The sequence below is a fragment of the Rhea pennata genome, chromosome 1 (genome assembly GCF_028389875.1).
Source record: "Rhea pennata isolate bPtePen1 chromosome 1, bPtePen1.pri, whole genome shotgun sequence".
NCBI classification, from domain to species: Eukaryota; Metazoa; Chordata; class Aves; order Rheiformes; family Rheidae; genus Rhea; species Rhea pennata.
Genome location: NC_084663.1, coordinates 110,366,055 through 110,391,177, shown reverse-complemented (window position 1 = coordinate 110,391,177; position 25,123 = coordinate 110,366,055). Strand labels below are relative to the sequence as shown.

At 38.7% G+C, this 25,123-nt stretch overlaps 1 long non-coding RNA gene across 21 annotated transcripts in view; it reads right to left on the bottom strand.

The window, feature by feature from the left end:
• The window catches only part of LOC134152437 (uncharacterized), a 377,211-nt gene that overhangs the window by 60,071 nt on the left and 292,017 nt on the right, over nt 1–25,123 (bottom strand). For 19 of the 21 annotated variants that reach the window (XR_009961013.1, XR_009961019.1, XR_009961002.1 and 16 more), the window contains 5 exons: nt 13,133–13,238; nt 11,572–11,668; nt 9,931–9,987; nt 8,259–8,333; nt 2,523–2,578 (listed from right to left, as the gene is read on the bottom strand). This is a non-coding gene — a long non-coding RNA (uncharacterized LOC134152437). Of the gene's footprint in view, nt 1–2,522; nt 2,579–8,258; nt 8,334–9,162; nt 9,190–9,930; nt 9,988–11,571; nt 11,669–13,132; nt 13,239–25,123 lie in introns of all 21 variants that reach the window. The other 2 variants (XR_009961014.1, XR_009961020.1) reach the window with 2 other exon arrangements.

Below are 25,123 nucleotides of genomic sequence, written 5' to 3'. Positions count from 1 at the left end.
AAAAGTTTAAGAAATTATTTTTTATGTTTATATTTTCTCTCAATATCGTCTTCATTTCTCACAGCTGTTTTCTCTCTCCTAGGTCTCACAAAGCAAAGATAGATTTCAAAGCTCTCAGCCTCTGCTAATGAAACTTATTTGTGCAAAACTATCTGGCAGTAGGATATAAAGAAGACTGAGAGAAACTTTTCGGAGGTGCACAGAGGAAAGGCAACGAACTCTTGGAATAGGTTGGCAGAAGAGGTTTAAATATATCCAAGGACAGATATTCCATAATCTCAGTTGGAGAGATCCCTGAGCAACTTGGCCTAAGTTACTCTATAAAAGACCAGAATGATACTTATCTTAATACTTCTAGTACATCAACCTTTTCCAGCGATCCATAACAGATGTGGGAAAAGGGGACTATTGCACACTGAGCACCTACAGCAAATCATCTACCAGTACTGTACAAGTATTGCCCATTATGTAGTAGATGAGAAATACAATCAACCTAAATCAGCAATTTAGAAGTATGCGGAGGAGATATCAAGACAGCAAAAAACCCATGCTGCATTGTTAAACAAGGGGAACCTTTCCCCAAAGGACTGGCTGACCAGTCTCACAGATGTTCAGCAACTACAAGAATGTGATGAACTCTGTAGGACATATCAGATGAGACAAATTAGCAAAGGTATTTAGGTAAGTGATGTGAAAACAACAAGAATAGCAGAAATTCAGAAACCTACTCAAATGCTTTCTATTATTTCTTCACTGAATCTCCCTGTCCATGGAGGCAAATGTTCCAGATGTATCCAAAGAAGTCTTCCACAAACAAATTATAGTGTGCTTTTATTTCAGGAGAAAAAAAGATTAGGAAAGGTAGGTGAGCATCATCTGACCTCTAGTAGATCCATACATATGCAAATTCAGGTCCAGAAGCAGGAGATTTTTGCATGCATACACACATGCAATTCCCTTCCTCCCTCTCCCTCATCACATTACCTAAGTGTGCTCATTCATACATATACTCCACAGCAAGAATATATCTGTGGAAGGTAGAAACTAGCCAGTAGTATAAGTAGTATAATTTAAGGGTAAGTCTTCACTATTGAGATGTAAACAGTTGGAAGTGGAGGGTAAGTTGTGTTCAGATTGTTAACATAGACAGAAAACTTTTCATCTTCAAGACTATTGCTTTATCATAGGATCCAATTTTCCTCTTTTCCTTCAAACTCATGCCAGAGGCAGCATTTCAAAGTCTGCAATAAAAGTCTTTATTTTGTTCATCTAGAATTTCCTCCTGAACTTTGTCACTTACACAAAGGAGAGTGCATCATAAACAGTGTTTGACAAATGGTTTGAGGGCTTCTCTGTAATTCCAATTTCTTGGCAAAAGAACTGTTTAGAAGTTCTTTAAGAGGGAGACCAACTGAAACCAGAAAATAAACAGCCAGCGTGACGATGGAAAGCAGTATCTGGGCTAGGTTGTTAAGTTGTTGGAAGAATATTAATCATCATTAGATGGTCTTAGTTTTCCCCAGTGATCCATCTTCTAGAGACATCAGTTTTAAAGCTAGAATAATTGCCTTGTAGAGAGAGCAAGTAGTAGAAAGCTGCTAGACAAGTTACACCAACAGTTTGACCACTTGTGGATTACAAAGAAAATTGCTTTCAAGAGATGCAAGCTTTTCATCTTCCCTTTATAACCGAGCAGCAAAAACACTATCAAATTTAGTCAATGGGAAGTGTCACCCTACCTGCTAAAAGAAATAGGGCGAAACAAAAACAGATTCTGGTTTAGGTAAAGATGTATTTGTTGAGACTCAAGTTGCATAGACATCTAAGGGCAAGTCTCTCACAGCTTCATAATACTTGTTCAAAGGCTGCTGGAATTCACACCTCAGTCTTTGCAACAGACACAATAGACAGAGGTATCTGTTGACATTAAAATTATATTTCCATCAGTCAAATGACAGGCAAACACCAAGAAAAGAAACAGAGCACCAAAGGCTGTAATCCTGAAAAATACTTGTTGCAAGGAAGGAGGAATGGTCACTGATCTTAGGAGGCATGCATTTGCACAGATTGCATACACAAACAGGTCAGATCCACTTTCCTCCTTAAAATAATGATTTCTGAGAGCAAAGTTAACGGGATTTTATCCAACACAAACAATGGAAAGAAGTTGCTCCTTACATTCACAGGTGACTTCGTCTTATGTTCTTATGAGATGTGATTGCTCTGGTTTCAGTTAAGCCATGATGGCATGACAACATTCAACAACACAATCTAACCACAAAAGCCTAAAACAGATTACTAAACTCCCACAGCACAGCTGAATTCTCTTTGAATAACAGATCAACCTGTCTAGTCATCACTTGACTAAACAAACATTTCTAATGCAGACCAATAGTGTCTTAATAGGCTTCTTTCTGAAAAGCAGAGAGAAACAGCAAATTAATACTGAACCGTAGAAGTAGCACGAATATATAAATGAGGGAGGAAAAGCAGGAAAAAAAAAAGAAAAAAAGACAACTTACCACAAAGGTAAGTAGTAAGAACGCTAGCTCTTCTGCAGGGCACCAAAAGAATGCTTCTGGAGAAGGAAAATGAAAAACTGTCATAATGATAACGCAAAGTATGAAGATAACAGCCCATCTGCAGAACCTTTGGCAACAAGTGAACTTTGTGCCATTAAGTTCTTGGATTACTAAATTTACTGTTGTAGCAGCTATAACTGATAATCACACAGCTTAAACAAAGGAACTAGAAGATAAACATACAGCACTCAGATGGTTTTGACTTTGTTCCTACTGGACTAACTCTTTGGACAAATATTCTCAGTTCTACACTTGAAACTCTAAAGTAGCTAAAATTGCATATGTATAAAAGAATAAGAGAAATAATTACTCTGTTTCTAATTCTGGTATCTCCAGTTCAATCTGCAGAGAAATTGTTCACTAGTTTAATGGAAGGATTTGCTATGTAGTTCAGAACACACTCTTGTATTTGAAAAGCAGGGAATTTCACTTAAATATGAATGTGAGTGCAAACACTGACATGAGAACAGATGATTACAAATTAAAATAAAGCAAAATTTCTTAAAAACCTAAAAATTGGGAACTCCAGCTCCATTAAAATACACAAATTAAAATCGTCGCAACCCTATTCCTGGTGAAGTTTTTTCAAGCTTTTCGATGTGCTGAAGCAAGCTAGGTCTCCTGGGCAGTCGTTGAGCTGCACTCGTTTCTCTAGATTTCTCTTGCTACTTCTTACACACTGAGTAAGCAAGATTCAAATATTTCATCTCCAAATTCTTGCTTTTGCATGGAATTCTGTGCCATTATCGTACAGTGTAACTATTGAAATGCTAAATGGGTATCTCACTTGGAGCCAACCTCTGACCTTAGCAACAGTTTATGAATACATTTTATTATTTTAATAAGAGATTGAAATAGCACAAATATTTGGCAGTGTTGTAATAATATGGCCACATTTCTCATTCAAATGATACAGCAGTACATAAAAAATGTTCATTAAAATAGCATTTATGTCTGACTTAACCTTAAAAACAATGTAATTCAAAGCTAACTCTTTCTTGTGGCTGTGTACTGCAACCAATACAATCATCTACCTTAACCTATGGGTATACAGGAAGAACATGAATTGCAAGAACTAGAGAGAATTTGGTCAGCAAAGACTTAACTGCAGTTTCTTTGCATTAGTATCTTAAACTCAGGCAGTAAATGATATTTTGCAAGATATTTTTAAGTTTCCTTTGTACTACTTTCTCACAGTTAGAAGGTCAGAAGAAATTAGCCATTCTGATTGTCTAATACTACCTTTAAAACTTTCACCATTGTACAGTATAATTTCATTCCTATCAAAATCCGAAATAGCCCTAAATTTCTAGCATTGGCTTCCCAGGAGATTATAATCATTTAATGCAAAAGTTATAGCCAGTTCTTGTACATAACAGAATTTGATCTAATAAGCTTGCTAGCTAGTTGGCTACTGCAGTATAATAGCTTTTACAAACACAATAGTCATTATAAAGCTTCTTCAAACAATGGAAAAAAAAAAGAAACATACGATTTTCATAGGATCATAGGATCAGTAAGGTTGGAAGGGACCTCTGGAGATCATCTAGTCCAACCTCCCCACTCAGCAGGGTCACCTAGAGCATGTTAGACAGGGTTGCATCCAGGTGGGTCTTGAATGTTTACAGAGAAGGAGACTCCACAACTTCTCTGGGCAACTGTTCCAGGGCTCCATCACTCTCACAGTGAAGAAATTCCCCCTCACGTGCAGGTGGAACTTCCTGTGCTTCAATTTCTGCCCATTGCCTCTTGTCCTGTCACACGGGACAACTGAAAAGAGTTTGTCCCCGTCCCCTTGACACCCTCCCTTCAGGTACTTATACATATTGATAAAATCCCCCCTCAGGCTTCTCTTCCCCAGGCTAAACAGGCCTAGCTCTCACAGCTGTTCCTCATAGGGCAAGTGCTCCATCCCTCTGATCATCTTTGTAGCCCTGCACTGGACTCTCTCCAGTAGCTCCATGTCTCTTTTGTACTGGGGAGCCCAGAACTGGATGCAGTACTCGAGATGAGTCCTCAGCAGGGCTGAGTAGAGGGGCAGGATAACCTCCTGTGACCTGCTGGCAACACTCCTCCTAATGCACCCCAGGAGACCATTGGCCTTCTTGGCCACAAGGGCACATTGCTGGATCATGATCAACTTGTCATCTACCAGCACTCTGAGGTCCTTCTCTGCAGAGCTGCTTTCCAGAAGGTCAGCCCCCAGCCTGTACTGGTGCCTAGGGTTATTTTTCCCGAGGTGCAGGACTCCGCACTTGCTCTTGTTGAACCTCAGGAGGTTCCTCTCTGCCCAGCTCTCCAGCCTGCCCAGGTCTCTCTGAATGGCAGCACAGCCCTCAGGTGTGTCAGCTGCTCCTCCCAGCCTCGTATCATCTGCAAACTTGCTGAGGAGGCACTCTGTCCCCTCATCCAGGTCATTGATGAAGAAGCTGAACAGGATGGGACCCAGTACTGAGCCCTGGGGGATGCCACTAGCCACAGGCCTCCTCCAACTAGACTCCACGCCACTGATGACAGCCCTCTGAGCTCTGCCTTTCAGCCAGTTCTCAATCCACCTCACTGTCCACTCATCTAACCCACACTTCCAGAGCTTAGTTTTAGATATTCCATTTGGCTGAAGGTAAAAAATGGCCAAAAAGAGAAGAGAGACATGTACAAACACCAAGTACTTGTAGACACCCAGTGGCCTTTGTCAACTGAGAGAAATAAATAGTAGTCTGCTCTGAATTGCCCCGTGAAGCAATTCTGTGCTCAGTCATAAGCTTCCCGGGGATTCTGTTTCTCTCCATCTACTATTTAGAAGCCTAGTCCCCTGACTCAGGCTTTTTAACTTCAAATTTTTGAGTGGTTGATGTGAAAATATGAGCTCGGATACTTTTAGAGGGCCTTTACTTGTGTGTAACAACCATATCACAATTTTTCTAAAGTCATTCATAAATTAGATGTCCATTCCACAATGGAAAGTCAAACATGCTTTATGAAAGGATGATATTATTGTTTATCTGGAGTACACCAACAAAGTAGATATACAGAGGAAAAATGTCACACAAAGGATCTCACATATATACACAACTAGCAGTAGCTGGACTTGCCAACTCATTTTACAGGTGGGAATGGAAGGGGTAGTTCTTTCCTTTTCTCCCACCAAATAAGCATGTCTCAGCCTCATTCAGATCAGCCCCATGGATGCCTGGCCCCAGGCTTAGCCATTTGGTTCACATAACTAACCCTCCCGACGGCCTGAATCGGCATTTGGCAAGAATAACATCTAGACTAGTTCTGTCCTAATGCCCATCGCTGTAGTGCTTGCGCAACGGCCAGAAGTACATACAGCAACATGATACAAACCTGTCCTGTGCCTGTTCTCTATTCTCAGAAGAAAGTAGTATACACAGGAGTGTGTGTGTGTGTGTGTGTGTCTGTATGTGTGCGTGCATTCTTGGAATTTTTTGTTTAAAAACACATTCACACTTACACTTCTGTATTTATGGCTGATAAAGCATAGTCATATAAATACTTTACATTCAAAGCTAAAGTAGGGAGAGGATGTATATGACCCACAGGGGATCACAAAGATGTTGTACAGCTTTGGGCCAACCCTCCAGAAAGCTCTTGCTCACCAGTTCTGAGCCACCTGACATGAAATATGTATATATGCCTTTGACTAAGTAACTAGAATTGTAACGAGTTTTTTCAATTCATACTTTTCCTCTGCAGTATTAGCTGGAAAGAAAGTGTCCCTTGGGACCCCCAGGGTTATATAACAGTTTTCTAGATATTTCTGCTGAATGCATTCAGAATGTTTTAGCAATATAAATATTGACTTCACTTTTCAGGCAACATCAAAATTTATTGACCCTTGAGGTAAATATTAATCTCAACCTAGACACAGTCAATATTTACCAATTGGTTCAATACTTCTTGATGATCATCTTAAGATGATTCAACACATGCTTGCTATGCAAAAAAGTTTATTATAATCTTACATGGTTTTTAATGTACTTTTCTTTCTATTTTATCTTAGCAGAGAAAGTTTCTAAATGCTGTTTGATAAATAATGTTGTCTACTTTTAGTTGATATTCTTTATCATAAGAAAATATGGATACTTAAAGATTACAAAAAATAAAAAAAATGCATAATGAATACACAGTCCTGTATAGCAAGTTTGGGGAATGCAGAGTTCAGCACCAGTAAGTTTTACTTAGTGATGAATTCAAAAAAAAACTCCATAGACAAAGTACACAAGTGTCAGCTTAGGAAAAAAAAAAGTGTGTGTGTATATATATGTATATACATATAATCTTAAATTTTTTTTTTTTATATTCACTGATCTGAAATAAGGAGAGGAACTGATGGAGTAATGTACAAATGATTAATGAGGCAAAAAGTTTTCCAAAATTACAAAAATCTGAGTAAAATATCCCCACAGAAAAAATAAGGATAGATGGACGTGGAATCATAAAGCTCACAGATCCGTTAGAGATCAATGAGAATTCAATCCACTACTCTTTCAACCTCTTTTCTTAAAGCATAGTTCAGAAAAATCTCTGTCCACCAGCTCCACCAGCTTGTTACTGGTTGCAAGAGCCCTACCATCAGATCTACACACACCATTAAGCTCTGAAAAACACCTAAGTAAGGTGTGCTATGGACTGAAGTGCCTTATGATCACTTAAGCTGCATTCTCATAGCTCCTGTGGGCTTAACTGGTAAAATTAGAAAAGGTGTACAAACTCAACAAGTTTCTCTCTCTCTGCTCAAAGTTTTTCCATCCAAAAATAAAAACAAAACAAAACAAAACAAAATACACACTCCACAGAAAGACCATCACCCTGACTGAACCCTCTAGATACCTGATCAAGGACTCTGGCACCATACGCACACTCATGCACACATGACCACATTCACACAGGCTCCCAGATGCTGAGAAGTAAAATAAGGGCACAAAACAAGTAAGCAGCTTGACAAAGGTCATGCATCAAGTGTTGCCCGTGGACCAAGACTGTTCAAAGCTCTGTGCCATTCATTCTCTGTAAGAAATCTCAGTTTTTGGAGGCAGGGAAGGGGGAGACCACCACAGCTAGCTTTCCCTAGCATGTTGTTGAAAGCTAGAATTCTAATGGATTTTTTAAAAGTAAAGTATGTTTTACACATACATCCCAATATGTACCCACTGAAGTTATCGTATATTAAAAATCAGCTGTCAGATACATTTCTTTGTTCCATTTTCAGAAAATTTTATTTCTGAACTCAGTTTGTACATTTAACAGTAATGGTTCTCATGAAACATAATACCAGGACAAGTCCAATATATTTACCCATAAACATTATACAGGTGTTGTTCCAAGAATGCAGAACAAACCTGAACTTTGAAGCCTGAATTATTTCCCTAACGTCAAGAAATATTTCATATGAAAAAATCACAAGGCAGCAACCTGGCTTATTGTTGTGTATAAAACAACAAAAAGGGTTCTGAAAAGCGACGTAAATCAAAACATCTCTCTGACTAGATTCAAACACAGCACACACACTGCTATCAGCAGTCAGAGACAAAATTCAGTGTTTTCAGACTGGGCCATTTTAAAATGTGGGAGCTCTGACAACACAGTTAAACCATAAAACATGTAAAAAAAAATAAATTTTATATTTAAAACAGCAGACCTGAGCCTACTTACTGTTTTTCTGTGGACTTCCTCAAGAGTGATAGTGTCCCTCAATAAGATGCTAAACACTGAGAGCATTCCAGATGCCTGGATATACAAAGATAAGATATGGGTGTAAAAATACAAATAAACACACTTGAAATTGAAAATACACATAAATTTACTGTTTACTACTCTGCATCATTACACAGTAGATTACCTGCAGTTTTTGTGTAGTTTACATTAGTTAGACCTGCAGTTTAGTACGGACTCCTAGAAGTCAGTAGACTACTTCTGGCTGCAAGAACTAAGAAAGTAAGCCTATATTCAGTAAGCTTAAAATTAATAAATAAAAATCTATATCTATATAGAAAGTTTTCATTTTATGGGGCCCCTGGAAGATCATGAACTACTAATAAAGGTCCCCTCAACTATCACACAAGCCAGAAAATGGAATCCAAGTTGTAAATCAAACATACAAGAAGAAATTTGATCTAAAACTATGTAAGTGCCTATTAGCAGAAAATAAATATTCTTTCACAATTCCCCTTAGTCCTGAAACATGTTTGGGATTACTGTAAACTTTAGAGAACCACATAATCTTCTGGTCTGTTTCCTTTGTCTCCCATCTTTAACTCAGCTTTGTTCCCTCACTACTGTGGTTGTTAACACCATCAAATACTTGAGGTTAAAACCGTTGTCTGAAGTATATCACAAAAACGGCTGCACTTTCCAATGCAGCAGAAAACAAAGAGTAAGTTAGAAAATATTCAATACAGACTTCAACAATGACAATATAAAAGTAGTCTTTTTAGTGAAGCTTAGTCTTCCACTTAACTGAAGTTAATCTTTCAAGTGCCACACACCATGCCACAGATTTAGTGTGTGGCATACGTGCTTTACATGTATTAAAATCTGCAGGAGTGTATGGAGTTACCTTTTGCTGGTCTTCACCTATACTTTACTATAAAACAAGACCATTATTTTGAAACAGACTATTAAAAAAGTTATGAACAATTTCATATGCTGCATATATTCTAATTCTTTAGCTGAAGTTTCTGAAGATCTTTTTTTTTAGCTCTTGAGGTTCATGAATCAGACTTCCACAATGAGCAATGTCAGCCCTACCAGTAAAAGCTGAAATTTCTTGAATAAGGTGTTAATTTCACCAAAATGAGCAAAAAGTAAAAATATACATATACAAACATGTTTTGGTAAAGAACGAACCAAAACAAAAATTCTATCATACCCTGGTCTTGGAAAATACTCAGTTTACCAGAAAAGTAAAAGAAATCCTGAGTTTCATTGCTAACATCTTTCAGTGTGGTTCCCCAAAAATAAAAATAAAAAAGAATACTGTGTACTTAAAAGAATGGTGTTACATTATGTGAGAGATGAAGCATGTACAGTCACAAAGAAAAGAATATTTTCCATAGTATAAATAGTTGGATACTTGTTCAAGAAAATGCTTCATGAACATTACTGCTATCACCTAAACAGGTGCAGCAGGTTTAACAATATGATTCCAAAAGAAGTTTTTCCAGAGTAAGTCTGTCGTTACATCCCATGGGCTAGTCCAGTAGGAAAACCCACAAGCCTTTTCATATTTCTCTGTTAGTTCAGCCCTATAGATAAGCTTAAATCTCTCCATTAGTGAAGGCAGTGGACAGTCGTTTCATGGAAGAAAAAAAAAATCCATCCATACCTTTAGAACTTTTTTCCAGGGTAGCTCAACAGTGAGATGCACTTTGAGACTATGAAACTGTAAAGAAGGTAGAGCAAAGGTAAAACCAATAATTCAAAAAAGTAACAAATGTACACTTCTGGGGGACAACCCAGCATGCATATAAGAGAAGTGATCTCAGAGTAAGTGTTGCTTGGATTACTGAATATTGCTATCAACCCTGGAACAACATCTTTTACTGCTACTGCCCTTGAACCCAGTCAATGTTCATTTGACAAATAGCATCTATTTATATAATTTTGAAAAGACAGGCTTTACAGCAGTGCCAGGAATGTTAGCCCTATAATTCATATTCATTGTTATTCATAGACAAGATATCCAATATCTTGGCTGAGGCAGAAATTAACTCTGCCTCTAATGACAATGTCTTTCTTTTATTATTAATTTATTTCTCTAGATGTTGAACTTCCTCAGGTTTAATTTCAGCTTCAAATTGTATTCAACTTATTTTGCAAAGGCAAGAATGTTAAGCAAACTTGACTGGTAAAACATCCAAAAAATTAATTTCTAAACTCACTGGGAAATCAACTCTCGTGTTCCAATGAGGGAAGCAGGAAGAATCTCCTCCTCCATGTTAGAGCGCTGCCTAATTTGCCTAATGTACCTCGTAGTAAGCTATTGTCCATTTTGTAGCTGAGAGACTTACCTGATATTTTAGATGCAGGAAAGTTGATTAGCCTGACATTAGGCCAGCAAAAACCAAGTTTGTTTGCTATTACTAGTGAAGACCGTAATAAATACACTACTCCATTGGCAACAGTAAGAGACATAAGACAGACCAATTCTTTGGAGCAGAGCATAAACTATCACATTAGAAAGCTCTGCTTCAGTGTGGGTAGAAAAGCAGTATTTCCCATTATGGAACAGGAACTGGGGGTCTGGCCCTAAACCATTAGCAAGGCATAAGCTACCAGAGGGCAGAGATGCTGATAATGATGTTTCATTAACAGTAACTGCTACCAAAAAAAAAAAAAAAAAAAAAGGAAAACAGAAAAACCTTCTGCCCTCACAGTGTCCACATGCTGTGTAAATTGCTCTACAGAAAGATTTTACTTTTTTTAATAAAAAGATCAGGACATAAATTATTACACCAAAAGTAGGATAAAAACAGGTGTCTTCTAAAAGAAAAACAAAAAAAATATATATTCTGTTGTTTTAATCCCTTGTTAATAATTCACTAAGGTAACTTTACAGAACTGTCAAAAATGATATTGCTGACTATAACCAGCAAACTAGTAAGTCACCAAAAAATTAAGTCACTTTACTCTTCTGCTTTAAGATGGTTTTGCCACAGACGTAGGATGACCTTTGTAAAGGGGATACAGTAAAGATTATTATAAGTAATCATCACCATTAGCTAAAGTCCCCAATCTAGAAAATGATTATGCAATTAAGACATCGAAATGAATCAAGAAATACACCTTCAAGTGGTTCTCCTAGCAAAAAGTGGAAAAGTGGTAGTTGTTATGAAAACAAACCTTGGCATTATACAACAATATTTCCAGTTAAAAGCTTAATATCAGAAGAAACACTTCCCAGGGAAAAAAACAAACAAACAACAACAAAACCCATATACAAAACACGAAGTAGTTCTCTGCTTACCTGCAGTTAGAATCTGGGTCAAGTTAAAACTATTGGAATACCTAGATTTAACCATTCCTCAAAGAAATCCATGCATTCCAAACCCTAGTTCCTAAAACTGGAGAAAAGTCAAAATACAGTGAAAATTTTTGAAAACAAAAAAACATGCAGCTGATAAAATTTCAATCCATAAGCAGCACCATATGGAGCTGCACATGCTAGGGCAATACCACACTCCAAGATGCAGATGATGATAAGAGTTGGAAGCATCAGCAACAGTACAGGCAGAGACATCAACCGAGAGCAACTGGTCATTAACCAAAAAAGAGGTGAGGGGGAAGAAGGGACAATATTTATGAATTTTAAACTGAATACAAGTTTCCAGATAAGTTTACTTAAGTTAAACAAATAGGTAACATTCAAGACTTAAAATGTTTAGCCATATGTCTCCTCAAGATTCAAGAATGCAATTCAGTGTACGGATCACCAGATAGGGACAGAAAGAAAAAGTTTGATCAGAAGAAGAAAGCAATTCATTAATTAAGCTAATAAATTATTTAACTATTAATTATTAATCAATAACAATATTCTGAATTGCAACAAGTTTCCATTCAAAAACAGGTAGAAGACTAGAACAGAAAAATTTGAAGATGTAATTCAGAAAAAACAGAAATTCACAACAAGGAATAGAAGAGCTGAAAAAGCCCAATAGTTTCATGATTTGCATTGCTCTGATGTACTTTCAACATGTTTTAACCTAACACAAAGGCTAAAAGAGCTTATCTGCAGTCATAACAAGCAGAAAATATGACACACTGCTCTGCCCAAGTACATATAGAGGTAAGTGTTAGGCAAATATATAATAAAGATATAATTTTCACTCTCCATACATAAAAAAAAAGAAAAAAAAAGAAAGCCTTGATGTATTAGTACAATTCTGTCAGAAAGCTCCCCAAAGATGAAGAGATCTACACACTGAGCTGATCCCCACACTGGGAGTATGCCATTTCCTCCAAACACCACTTGAACCATGCTCTACAGGATGCACATACAGCTACAGGTGCTGATGCTAACTGAGTAAAAAGGGTGAAAAAAACCTTGGTAGAGACAGAAGGGCCTGTTGTAGATAAATTATCAATGCTACTGACAAATCACTTTCAGAAAGTGATTATGGTTATTCAAATAGACAGTTAAGTCAGCATATTTCTTGCTTCTATTAGCAACTTACAGGAGAAGCTTTCAGCTTTCCAAGTATGCTCTATGAAGAAACAAGTTATGCCTTTATAGGAAGGAAGGGAAGAGGCAGAAATTTAACTGTTTCTCAAAGAAGACCCAACAAATATGGCAATGAAACAGGTGAATCTGAGGACAAGAGATGCCCAGAATAAAAAAAAGTTAGTGATACCTCAAAACAGCAGTTCACCTCTGTCAGTGCACATATGCCAGTCAGCACAACAAAACAAAAATCTCAGAGGCTGACAGCAGGGTTTTTATAAGCATTTCATATTCTTTTTTAGCTTAATAAGCTCAGATTGTTAGTGACTATAGTTATACTTTGGAAAGAAAGCTGCACGGTATTTACCTTTGAGATGTTCTTTCAAGAACGTACTCAATTGGTCATGTTCTGCAAAGGCTCAAGTGTCCAAACATGGATCATCCCCAGCAGATTCCTCGACTCCAAGCAATTACTGGAAAAAAGAACAGAAAGAAAAAAATACACAAGAAAAGAAGCAATACAAGAGAGCATGAAGACAATTCACCCACATCTTTTTTCCCCAGTCCTCCATCACTCATCCTTTTTCTTTATATGTCAAGCAATTTCATGATGCATACCAAATTATTTGTAACACCAGTTATCTTGAGAAGGACTAAAAACTGCTTGTTGAATGGGAAAAAGAAGAGTCTAAAGGAAGGCCTACATAGTCTCAAAAATTACACAAAACATGTGAGCTGAACAGCGTCTAGACAAATCTCCTCTATTAGGTACATTCTGTGTGGGACAAGGTTACCAGCCAAAATTTGTCTGTTTAGCGACTGGCTTAAAATAGCCAGAGAAGGTTGAAACTTTTGTGATCGGACCCTGGAGCAGCCAGAGGTTGATGCTCTTGTTTCCTTTCCTTAGAAAGGAAACCCTAAAAACACAAGCAAAAATCCCCATACCAAAAGGGTGTTAAAATGTTTCCATCATAACAAATTGAAATAAAGGTATTTGAAAAGGGATCTGCCTTACCATCATTTCTCCACAGGGCATGCCTGTATTCCAGGCTTGCTGTCAGTGATTTATGATGCAACATATTCCACATATACAAAGCAAGGTTTAGGAAAATTACTTTTTGCCACTTCTTCTGGATTTGACTGAAGTCCTGTTCCCTGAGGAAACCCTTCCTGCTGTAGGCCTCTGACTTGAAGGTGCAAGGGCACCCAGATACAAAATAGTTTCCTCCCAAAACAGCTTCCAGGTTCTAGCTGCTCCAGGATCAACTGTTATCAGAAGAAAGGGTTTTCCTCCATCCGGTAGGCAATTCCACCTGGCCCAGTACACTGGCCCCAAGGTAACAGGAATTTCTCTGCTGCCCTATGACACTTTTCACAGAATATAACATATAGTTCACAGCAAACAAACTATTGGTAAAGAGATACCATCTGTCACACTTCTCAAATCCGGTAAACAACTAAATTGCCTAAAACATCAGGATCCTGCCAATGAATAGGCAAGCTTTTGGAAAAATAGAATTATTGTGAAAAAACTTCTCAGTAAATGCAGATAACAAAATGACTTCAAAGTACACAGACTCAAATCCTGTTTGGACAATGTCTTGTTTGCAAAGCTGTCGTCAAAAAGTTAGTCATATTTTCTATGTTAATATAACACAACAAGGATTTATTACAGTCCTTACAGTCTAAATCACAATTTATTCAATTAGTCTTTACAATAGAAGTTATTAAAAGCTTAATACTAGAATAAATAAATTCTTATTGTATTCCAGATACTTCCTCAGATTACCAATCATTCAAGTTGTTCTCCAGAGTAGTAAGCAACAACGAGGGGAGACAACAAAAAAAACCAGCCTAACCTAATCATTTTGGTCTGTGTTACCTGCTGCCTCTGGAAGGACAAGCAGAGTCCATTGTGGCACAGTGTAACAGAAGAAAAAAACGCTTACAATTATTTAAGCATCAGAATGATCCAAGTCAAAATGGGCCTACACGCTTAGGTGTAAATGTCATAATCTAGCTGATGTGCTCACAGTGCCACTGGTACTGATATTTTTTTGTCTGAAAAAAAACAGTTTTCCTTCATGCCAAAGCATCCAAATTATTTCACTATACACCTGTAATGCCAGTCCGATCTTTAAAAAAGGCTAAAAAAGGCTTCCGCATTCTTTGAATTTCAACTGGTTACTTAGTTTTCCGTATATTACAAATATTCTTTGGTAGCATTTTTTCCTCTCCTTTCTGTGTGACTAAGTATTGTACCTCATTTCAGAGGAGGTGCACAAATCCAGAAAGTAAAGAAACATTTCTTGGAAAGGAGTACACAGGCTGACTTCAAGCAGAAAATTTATTTTCAAGCTGCTTCATACCTGCTGTCTATCAGAACACACCTGAAACCTGTCAAAGAGAGGACACTCCTCCAGAGCAGCTAATAGCCCAGCAGGGGAGATGCTTACCAAGGATGTGAAAAACAGGCTAGAGTGCATATCTGCCAGATTACTCTCACCTCCCTTTCACCCAACCGAGCCAAGACACCCTCATGAATTATTGTCTACCTCCTGCTTTTTTTCAGTGTGCAGTCATTTCCATCCACAGTTCCTCAGCCAAGAATATGGACGTATCCAGCCCTACCTTCAATGAAAGGGGTGACTGAAACTGGGGTGACCCAGTTCAGCATAGTGCTGAAGAACCTGCTTCAAGTCACACATACGCTGTGGTATCCTGCTCAAGTGGCACGGTTTGCTGAAATCAGGGCCGGCACAACTGCAAACAGATTGTTTCACTAAGGCCCAGTGCTGCTCTCCCAGGAATCTGCATGAACTTTGCCAATTACTCCAACAGGAGCAAGAGTAACAGCGTTGTGAATAAATCGGGGAGGAAAATCCATTCTGCTCTAAACTGAATCCATAGGCCCCTTTTGTATTTTATATAGCCTTCTTTGGAGAAACCGCAACAAAGCTGCTGAGAGTTTGAAACCCCAGTGAACAAGTCCCTCTAGGCTCACTAAGAAAAGCAAAGCTCACATACTCATTGCCACTCACTTGTTAGTCTCAGGACAAAAAACAAACAAACAAAACAAAAACAAAAACAAAAACAACAACAAAAAAAAAAAAAAAAAAAAAAAAAAAAAAAAAAAACATGCCAGACATGCCAGAATGCTGCAAATATAGTTACAAATAGTTATCTATTTATATTTGGAGATTCAGTAGTTTTATTTGAACACAGTATCATTCAGGGGGATAGTTTGCAAGCTCAAAAATGCAGAATTCTTCTTTTTTATTTAGCACAGATAAATATTTAATTTCTCTTCCCACTTGTTCATATTTTTTTCTTTTGATTTAATTTAATTAAGTTCTCTCTAGGCTCACAAGTCTGAAGAGAGGTGGGAGGTTTTCCCTCCCTTTTTTGTAGTAGGAATAGAAATTGCTCTATAGGCCGTTTTTTCCAAATGCTCACAGCTTTGCTCTTTACTTAAATAAAAAAGCCCTTGAAAGAGAGCAGTGTAGGATGGGTCACCACAGATTTGAGATTATTCTATTCTAACATCATTCCTACGGTGTTCCAGTTTGGAGGGGTTTTCAGGCAAAACCTCAGCTACTATTTTCATCCAGTCATAGATGTCAAGATAAGGGAGCACACTTTGGAACCTGATACTAGTCATGCTCATCATCAAGGATGTAAAGGGGGGTGCGGGGATCCACCTCATCCTCGCTTTGTTGTTAACAGAGACTGTCACAGCACCCACTGAATTTCTCTTTATATGTATTTTTAAATTCCAGGGGAAGATCTTGTTTCGCTCTTCAACTTAATACCACACACTCTGCTTCTAAATTTATTTTTAAGCTTGTTCAAAGGGCACATTCGGTGATACAGAATGGAAGCTAAATAGGTGTTGCTCTGTGAAATGATATAGTCCCTAAAACAGCTTCCAGTGGGTATTATAAAGCTTCAGCAAGCAAACACTCAGGGGGCATAACTAGGTAATGCATCAACAAAGACATATAAAAACAAGAGGCAGCTGGGCTATTATTAAGAAATGAAGCAGAGGCCTTTGATAGCATAGGGTGAGAGTTAGAGGGGAAAAAAGCAATTTGGTTAAATGAAAAGAACACCAGCATCTGCATCGAAAACGGAAAGCAAGCACAACCATTAAAAAGACAAAACTTTCTCTTTGGACAGCAATGTCTTTTTCTCTCTCCTGGCTGCACCCAGAAGCACAGGACTAAGTCTCTGACTGAAGTGCACTTCAAACAGAAATTTTCAGACATGGTTCCACCTTCACCGAGATGAACAGGAGTTTGGGGGTCTGGGCACCTCCGAAAGAGGCAGTGAGAACTCTAAAGCTCTGTTGATATCCACTTGGGGGCACAGTTGTACTTGCATGAAGTCCCATTGCACTGAATGGTGCAATAGCCCTCCCTCAAATCGTAAGAACAACAGCAGGGGCTTTACTTTGTTGCCTTACTACAGAACCTGGCACCCACTTGTGTCTTATTTTATCATTTCTGACCAAGTTCTTATTCTCACCGTTAGCAAGCTTTGCTTTTCCTCTAAGCTAGTCATCTATAAACAGCATCGTGGAATATAGCAGAAAACCATAAACTGAAAGACTAGCTACTTCAATCTGTTTTTTCAGTGTACAAAAGAAAAACCAGTAATATTAGAAGTGAAACTTACTCATCTCCAATGGAGATTTTTCTTTTGTACAGCAAAGGATGTGAATGATATCGGCAAATCTATAACTATTGATTATAAGAATTTTTAGTTTAATAGTCATTCAGCTGTAACATTCATTTGACTTGAAATATGCAAATGTGTGTGAAGTTTGTGAAATCACTTTGTGCTCAGAACAGTGAATTCATGTCTGGACACTTCAGTACTAAAAAAAGCAAGAAAGGTAATTGGAAAGAATTACCACTATGCAGATCCAGTACCTAACTCTATAAATAATTTCCCTGTTCCAGTGTATTTTACATCCAATCAAGTGAAGACAATACAAATTCAGACAGAAAGCAACAAGAGAAGCAGAGAAAAAGAGCTAAGTATTTTACAGAAGGAATGAATGAGCAAGAACATAAATAATTAGTATTTACATTGAGGTTCTTCTGGGCTGATTTTGTCTTTGCATAACAAAAAGCAAAATTTGGTCCTCAGTCTGCTAACGATGGCAACATCACGCCCATTTAGGTTCCCACAAAACCCAAATTTCTGAAATCCAGCAGCCAAACCTATTTACCGTTAGCCCATGGCACAAGCACCATCAGGAAGAGCATCTGCTCTCTGCTTCTGAGTTCCTCGTTCAGAGATAACAGCAAAAGTTGCTTTATACTTAGCAACAGCTCCCATGTTCAGACACAATCAGTGCGACACACTCATCTCTCATCTAGCATCTGACCTTAGGCCAGAGCAGAGCAAGTCCCTCATCTGACTGACATTACCTGTCGTATTGAAAAGAATCAGTTCATGCTATTACAGTAAGCTAAGGCCTTAGAGATAGCACCAGGTAGACGTGTTTTGAAGAGGGTCCAACTACATTTTTGCCAAATCCATGAGTTAGTCTTTCACATTTCATCTTTCGTTGCCTGTGATTTTATTCTTCTGTGTAGTCAATGGTTTTACAAAACCATTACAAAATGGATAAAAAAGAATAAAAAGAAAGAAAAAAAGAATCATATCCCAGAGCCCAGAGGACTATCTTCTTGGTTTTGTGAGTCCCAGGCTAGGAAATATACCAGATTTTCAACCCTTACTGTTACCACCCCAAACAAGGAAAGATGAAGGTACAAGGCCCACCTTTTTTCACCAAAATAAAACCTATGTTAAACAGCCTGGAATTAGCCCCTCTCTTTCCCTGGAGCTCACTTTACTTCATCATCTTATTTATCCACATTGTTTGTTTCCTAACTCCTTGCAGCCAAGTCCGTAGTCTTTTAAAGCTGCTGCTTTTAATGGGCAGCCAAAGGTGGGAGAGTAATTAGGGCCTGCATTAACCCTTGACAGGCTTCAGGTATATCGATTATAGCCACTTGCCTCACTACAGCCCAGCCCAGAGGCAGCAACTGATCCGATAATTATCTCATTTTTAAATTACAGAATAATGTTACTATTTAAGTCTACAGGCTGTGCATCTCTGCGTATTAACATGAAATAAAATTCACAGGCTTAGTTATTTCCTTGATTTCCAAACTGGAACAAGATGAGTTTTCAATAGGGTACAACCAGTGAAAATTTGTGAATGTAGCAGTAACCCAGTATGTATTCAAACCAAAAAAAAAAAAAGGGGGGGGAGAGGAGGGCAGAGAAGGATAGGTAGGAGGGACAGATTTTTGTTTTTTTAAAAAAAAAATCATGCCCAGGGAAATGATATGCCTACTGCTAGAAGAAAGAACAAATCATCCAACTTCCATGCGTATCCAATAGCTTCATGCAGCATAATTTAAGACATTTATTGCTAGTCAAGACAAATGCTATCTGAAGGAGTGTAACCAAAGCAGATACACATTAAATACATTTTAAAAGAATTGTTAGGAGATCTATAAAGGGCCCAATGTAGTTTCCTCTGAAATCGTTAGGATCATTGCCATAGATTTTAGATGGGATGTTAGGAAAGAGTTTCCCTGGAGAGAAAACAAAATATATGTTTTTCCACCAATTCATGGCTCCAACAATTATGCAAGTGGAAACAAAAGTTCTTTGCCAGCACTTGTCTTGTCATAACTCCAATATTATATAGCAATAATAGGTATAAGAAATAAGGAACCACCAAGTACTTAGTAACCTGGCTTTTACATTTTAAGGGCAGCACTCACTGTAGAAATAAACATTAAGTGTTAGGAGGAGACAGGCTTTTTTAATTTGCTCCTTTTTCTAAATCCAGCTGGAGGCTCTGCTCATCCCGTACCGCTGCCACCACCCCCCGAAAAACAACCAACAAGACACTACTTTGCACCCACACAGCACCATCACCGATGCCCAGGGCAGCACCTATGCTTGCTTCGTATAAACGAGATGGGGTGCCACAAAATTAGCAATTACCTGCTGCAGCTGAGCCCCTGCCAAGGGGACCAGAAAGAGCTTGGCAAGAGCACCGCTGGCCTTCAGCTCCCTCCACACCGCTGACGTACTCTGCCTCTGCCGTAAACTCGTGCCCCTGCCCTCCCACCTCGGCTCAGCTCCCCGCAGGCGGCAAGCACGGTGTGAGCCCTGCTCAGGCGGCTCGGCTGGCTTTCCTGCCGCTGCTCTCAACGGAGGAGCCCTACCAGGGGAAGGACTTTCCCCTATACCTACACAGAACGGTCTGGGTTAGGCTGAGCGTTAATATCGTCGCCTTTGGGCAATTTATTTAAATTTCAGTGTGAGACTGAGATAACTATGTGCTGAAATGAAGGTGCCCGCACAAATATTTACATGTTTTTCAAACTGAAATGCTGCCAGTCGTTTCAGATATTGTGTTGCTTCTGAGTTCCTCTGTGAATGTTTGAGATTGCTAATAGTATTGCTATAGGTGTCTATATTCCCTATTACTGTTAGACACATGCTAGCCATGGCAATTGAAAAAAAAAAACATATAGGGAATTGCTGAAATTAGCTATCTATGGTAATGGAAAAAGATGAAAAATGGAACTTTTCCCCTTTTCAAATTTGAATGTTACTTTTATCCAGGTAGAAAGAAGTAAAGCATTTCAGACAGAAGCGTGATGTTAATACTAAACTGACCTTAAAAAATATTAAAATTTTAGAACATTTATCTCATATTACCATAATGCATCATGGTGATGGTGTAACTTATTACAAGGGGGGAACTGAAAATCACAAAATGCAAGCCTCTCAGCAAATTCCCATAATCTTCTTCTTCCCTCGTCTTACCCTTTTCCACTACAATCACATCTCTATTTTAATCACAAGTGCAATTTTAATAGCACTATGTAGCCATTGCTCTACATATATTTTTTCACAATTATTTTCTCCCACAGACAGGCATAAGATAAATTTCATATATTGTTTTTTTTATCCAAGCAATGCCTTGGTCTGCCAAGAAATCAATTAACTCGAACATTGACAGATATTGACGGTACTCAATTTTCTTTATCATATGGAAAATACTGTTATCATCACAGACAATTGTAACTTAACCTGAACACAATGAACTTTCATATATCGTTGTATAGTCCTTCATTGACATCTAGAAGGGAGCCTGCATATGCCTAAACCTAAAATCAGTTTTCTTGATTAAAACAGAACAGAAAGATTTTTATTTTAAAACTGAAAAAAATTGAAGCCCCTACAGGACTGGCATCCACTCTTTCGAAAGCATTTAAGAGCACTTAAGTAGACTTCATGCTCAGCTTCGCTGTTTCATTTTTCTTTTCTTTCTTTCTTTTTTTTTCCTTTGTGTGCTTGTCTACACAAGAAGGGGTAATGGGGAGGTATACCATTCACAGTAAGCTGAAGTTCACTAACTGCTTCATGCTGAGTTTTAGGCTGCAGTTGTATCCTCTCAGCCAGCTGGCTCACAACTACAGCGCAAATAATTGCTTCCATATTTGCATGGACTTTCTTTGTATTAAGCATTACATGACTATAATCCATGTTCCTTTCTCACTTTCTGTTCTGCAAGCATTGCAGCATTTCACCTTCTAGATATTCGGATACACAACAGCAAAAGAACAAAGCACATATTTACCATTTCTCATGACTCTTCTCTTGTCATCCCATAACCAATCTCCTCCTTTTGCACTGGCCAGTACCCCTACCCAAAGAAGTGGTGCTGCCTGCTGCATTTCTGGTTATCAGCGCAATGGCACTTGGAAGCCATATATTTAAAGCTTTGCAAGGGGACAGCTTCCCAGTGTCAAGCCCAGATCCTGCTTACACCTGACCTATCTGCAGCCAAGATGACTTGGCACAAAAACTGCTAGAGGAAGTTTTCTTGGAGCAGCATCTCTCAAAACCACAGCTGAAGGACACAGCTGCCCGGCCCCCCAGCAGTCAGGTAGCCCATTCTCCTTGAGGACGTTCTGCCAGAGAGAAAGACACATCAGCCAAAGTGGTATGAGATGGGAAATATCAGGAGATGTCAGCATGGGACATCTTCGACATCAGTATCATTACTCTCCATAGTATTAGACATAGGGGAAAATCTAACCATTCCTAAGTTAAAAAAAAAAAAGAGAGGGAGAGAGTTGAAATCATGTATATCCTGCCACTGTGGGATTCTCTAGACTAACAAATAGGTTAGAAAACAGAAATATACTTTTCTAATTTGTGAGTTTAGAGGATAGAAGACAACTGCACAGAGAATAGGATTATAAATAGCACTAGCTGCCTCAGTGTAATTTGGAAATGGCTTTTCGTGCAGATTTGTCAGTAATCTCCTAGAGACTGGCATGTCTTATCATCTATATTGACAAGACCTTCTTAATAGAAACACATCTCTCTTATCAATGATCTACCCACATAATATTCATAGGCTTCCAATTAACACCATCTAGGATGGCATTTTGATGTAAAAGCAGCCACATGCTTTGAATAAGCAAGGGATCTCTTGTGCTCTTGCTGCTGCTTACTTGCTTCAGTCTTCTTACTACTTACTTGGAAGAAGCTATTCTAACTGTGCAAGGTAATCTTTTCTATTAGGTTTGTTTTGAGAATATGGCAGAAGTATGGATATTATGCACATTATTTTGCAGTAAAGTTACCTATCAGTTACTGTCCTGACTGATAATGACTTTTACCGGACAACTGGGTATTCAACAAAATGCCTTAACCATCAACAGAGCAAGTGGAGGATTACATTTGGCTGAAGTGAAGTTGATGCTCTTTCATAACTAGGTTAGTGCTTGCTAAGCAGTATCTCCACCTCGTATTATAAATTCATGTTATATATTATATAACATCTGCAAAAGCATGGGAAAGAATGTCTCCGATGTTTGGAAGGCCCCGGTTCACTCAGGTTTACAAAGATACAAGCAGCCAGCAATCAGCTTTCTCTAAAACAGCAATTACTAGGGACACATCTAGCATTCTGCTTGCTAGATAAAGACTTGCTCTTTAAATTAAATAATCCAATTTCTGGATGTATGTGTTTTTTCTTGTAGCTTATATAATTTTCTATGCATATTTCATAGGTAGTCTATGCAATACAATATGAATATTTCAAGACTTTTTTCAGAATGTCAAGGCTAGGGAAGTTCTCTCTTTCTGTATTGAGTAAGGATATTTTCTTATTACTCTTTTTTAAGTTTCATCCACTGAACCAGGAAAAACTTAAGTATGACTATATTCAGGATTAGGAAGCATAGTTTACAGAAGTCCTACTATGAAAATACTACATCCTATGAATACAATGATGCTTTGGTTTTACAAAAGTGTGGAGTGGTCTGTGATTTTATTATTGAAATGAAAAATATACAGAAGTAGAAATATATAACCCTAAAATGAAAGAAAGACTGTGAGAGAGTGCAGTGTGACAATTTATCCCGTCAAATCTCTGTAAAAATGAGAATTAAGTCTGAAATCCTACAGCCATGTAATGTCATAGTCTTTATACATACTCAGCCCTCCAAAACAGAAAGAAAACTGGCAAAAAATGTATCATTTGGGTTGAAGAACTGAAATAGCAGTTTCTGCAACCACTGTTCTTGATGCTTTTGCAATATTGCTAATGGTGAGACAGGCCTGTTTGGAGTTTGGGGTACCGGAATGGTAGCCCTACCAAGAAGATCTCCGAAAAATCTCCAGAGCCAGAAGAGAAATGATACAAAGCTTCTATCCCATGCCAAAGTGAGAGGAAGGAGTGGCAGAGATTGGACAAAGCACTTCTTTCTATGAAACTGTCCACTTTGCTCATCAGCTATCTCGGCACATCCAAGGTTCAAGTAAGCACCCACACACTCTCCAGCTCTATAGCTGGTAGGACTCACATACACAAAGGCAATTCTGTCCCATCTCCACGCAAGGGATGCGGTCCATTACATCCTCACAGGTGCCTCGCACATGCGGCATGGGATCGGAACCCAGCATGGGATCCACAGGTAGCCTGGAGATAAGAGGACAGAAACATTGCTGCTGGCTTCGCAGTCCTGTAATTTCTCAGCCCTATGAAATCCCATTAACTTCCAACTCATTTGGCCTCTCTTCTCACTGACTTCTGAGAGCTGGACAAATTTTACTCATTTCCTGTTCTTCTCTCTCAAATCTTGTCCAGTCAGATGCAGATTCCATTAAAGATAAGCTAAATAATTAGCAGCAGTAAACTGTTTCATTTTCACAGAGGCCATTTTCTTATCACAGTGCTGGGAGATTATGGAGACATTGTCAGCATTTAAATCACAGAATCACAGAATGGTTGAGGTTGGAAGGGACCTATGGAGATCATCTAGTCCAACACCCCTGCTCAACCAGGGTCACCTAGAGCACATTGCACAGGATCATGTCCAGGAGACTTTTGAATATCTCCAGAGAAGGAGACTCCACTGCCTCTCTGGGCAACCTGGTCCAGTGCTCCGTCACTCTCTGTCGCAGTAAAGAAATCTCCCCTCACGTTCAGATGGAACTTCTTGTGGTTCGGTTTCTGCCCATTGCCTCTTGTCCTATCGCTTGGCACCAGTGAAAAGAGTCTGGCCCCATCTTCTTGAGACCCTCCTTTAAGGCATTTGTAGATGTTGACAAGATCTCCTCTCAGTCTTCTCTCCTCAGGCTAAACAGGCCCAGCTCCTGCAGCCTTTCCTCATAGAGGAGATGCTCCAGTCTCTAATCATCTTCATAGCTAGCCCAGGCTAGCCCACTGTTACTGTGCTATGCTCTCACACTGTGCAATGCAGATACCTGCAGGTAGACAAGATGGATCCTACTCGCTCTGTCTCACTTCCAACATGCTTCAGGGTCCACTGTCCTGGACTCTCCATATGCTCCTAGCAAAAGAAACTGGTTCTTATACCTAATGGATGTGTTGACATATGGCTGTTTCGTTCTGGGTTGTGGGAGAAGCAGGACCAGTTATCAGGCTAATTATCTTACACTGGCAATCCTGCAAGCATCTCTTTAGCACAGGAAATGTGAATAGGAAGCAGAGAAAAAGTTTCTTTATGAAGACTAGAGTGAACTCAGCAAGGTATATATTATGTCATTCACCAGTGTGGTCCTCCCTGACATTTTGTGTAAGCAGAAGGTCAAAATTCCTTGTTCTGAAATGTGTGACAAAGCATCTATGCTTGATGCAGTTTGCCTTTAATAAATTGTTTTCCCTGTCTTTCCATTTTATATCCCCTGCAGACATGTACAAAGTTCACTGTCAAATAAATGGAGTTTTGAAATGAATGCTGACGATGTCTTCATACTGGTATGTATTTTCACAGAA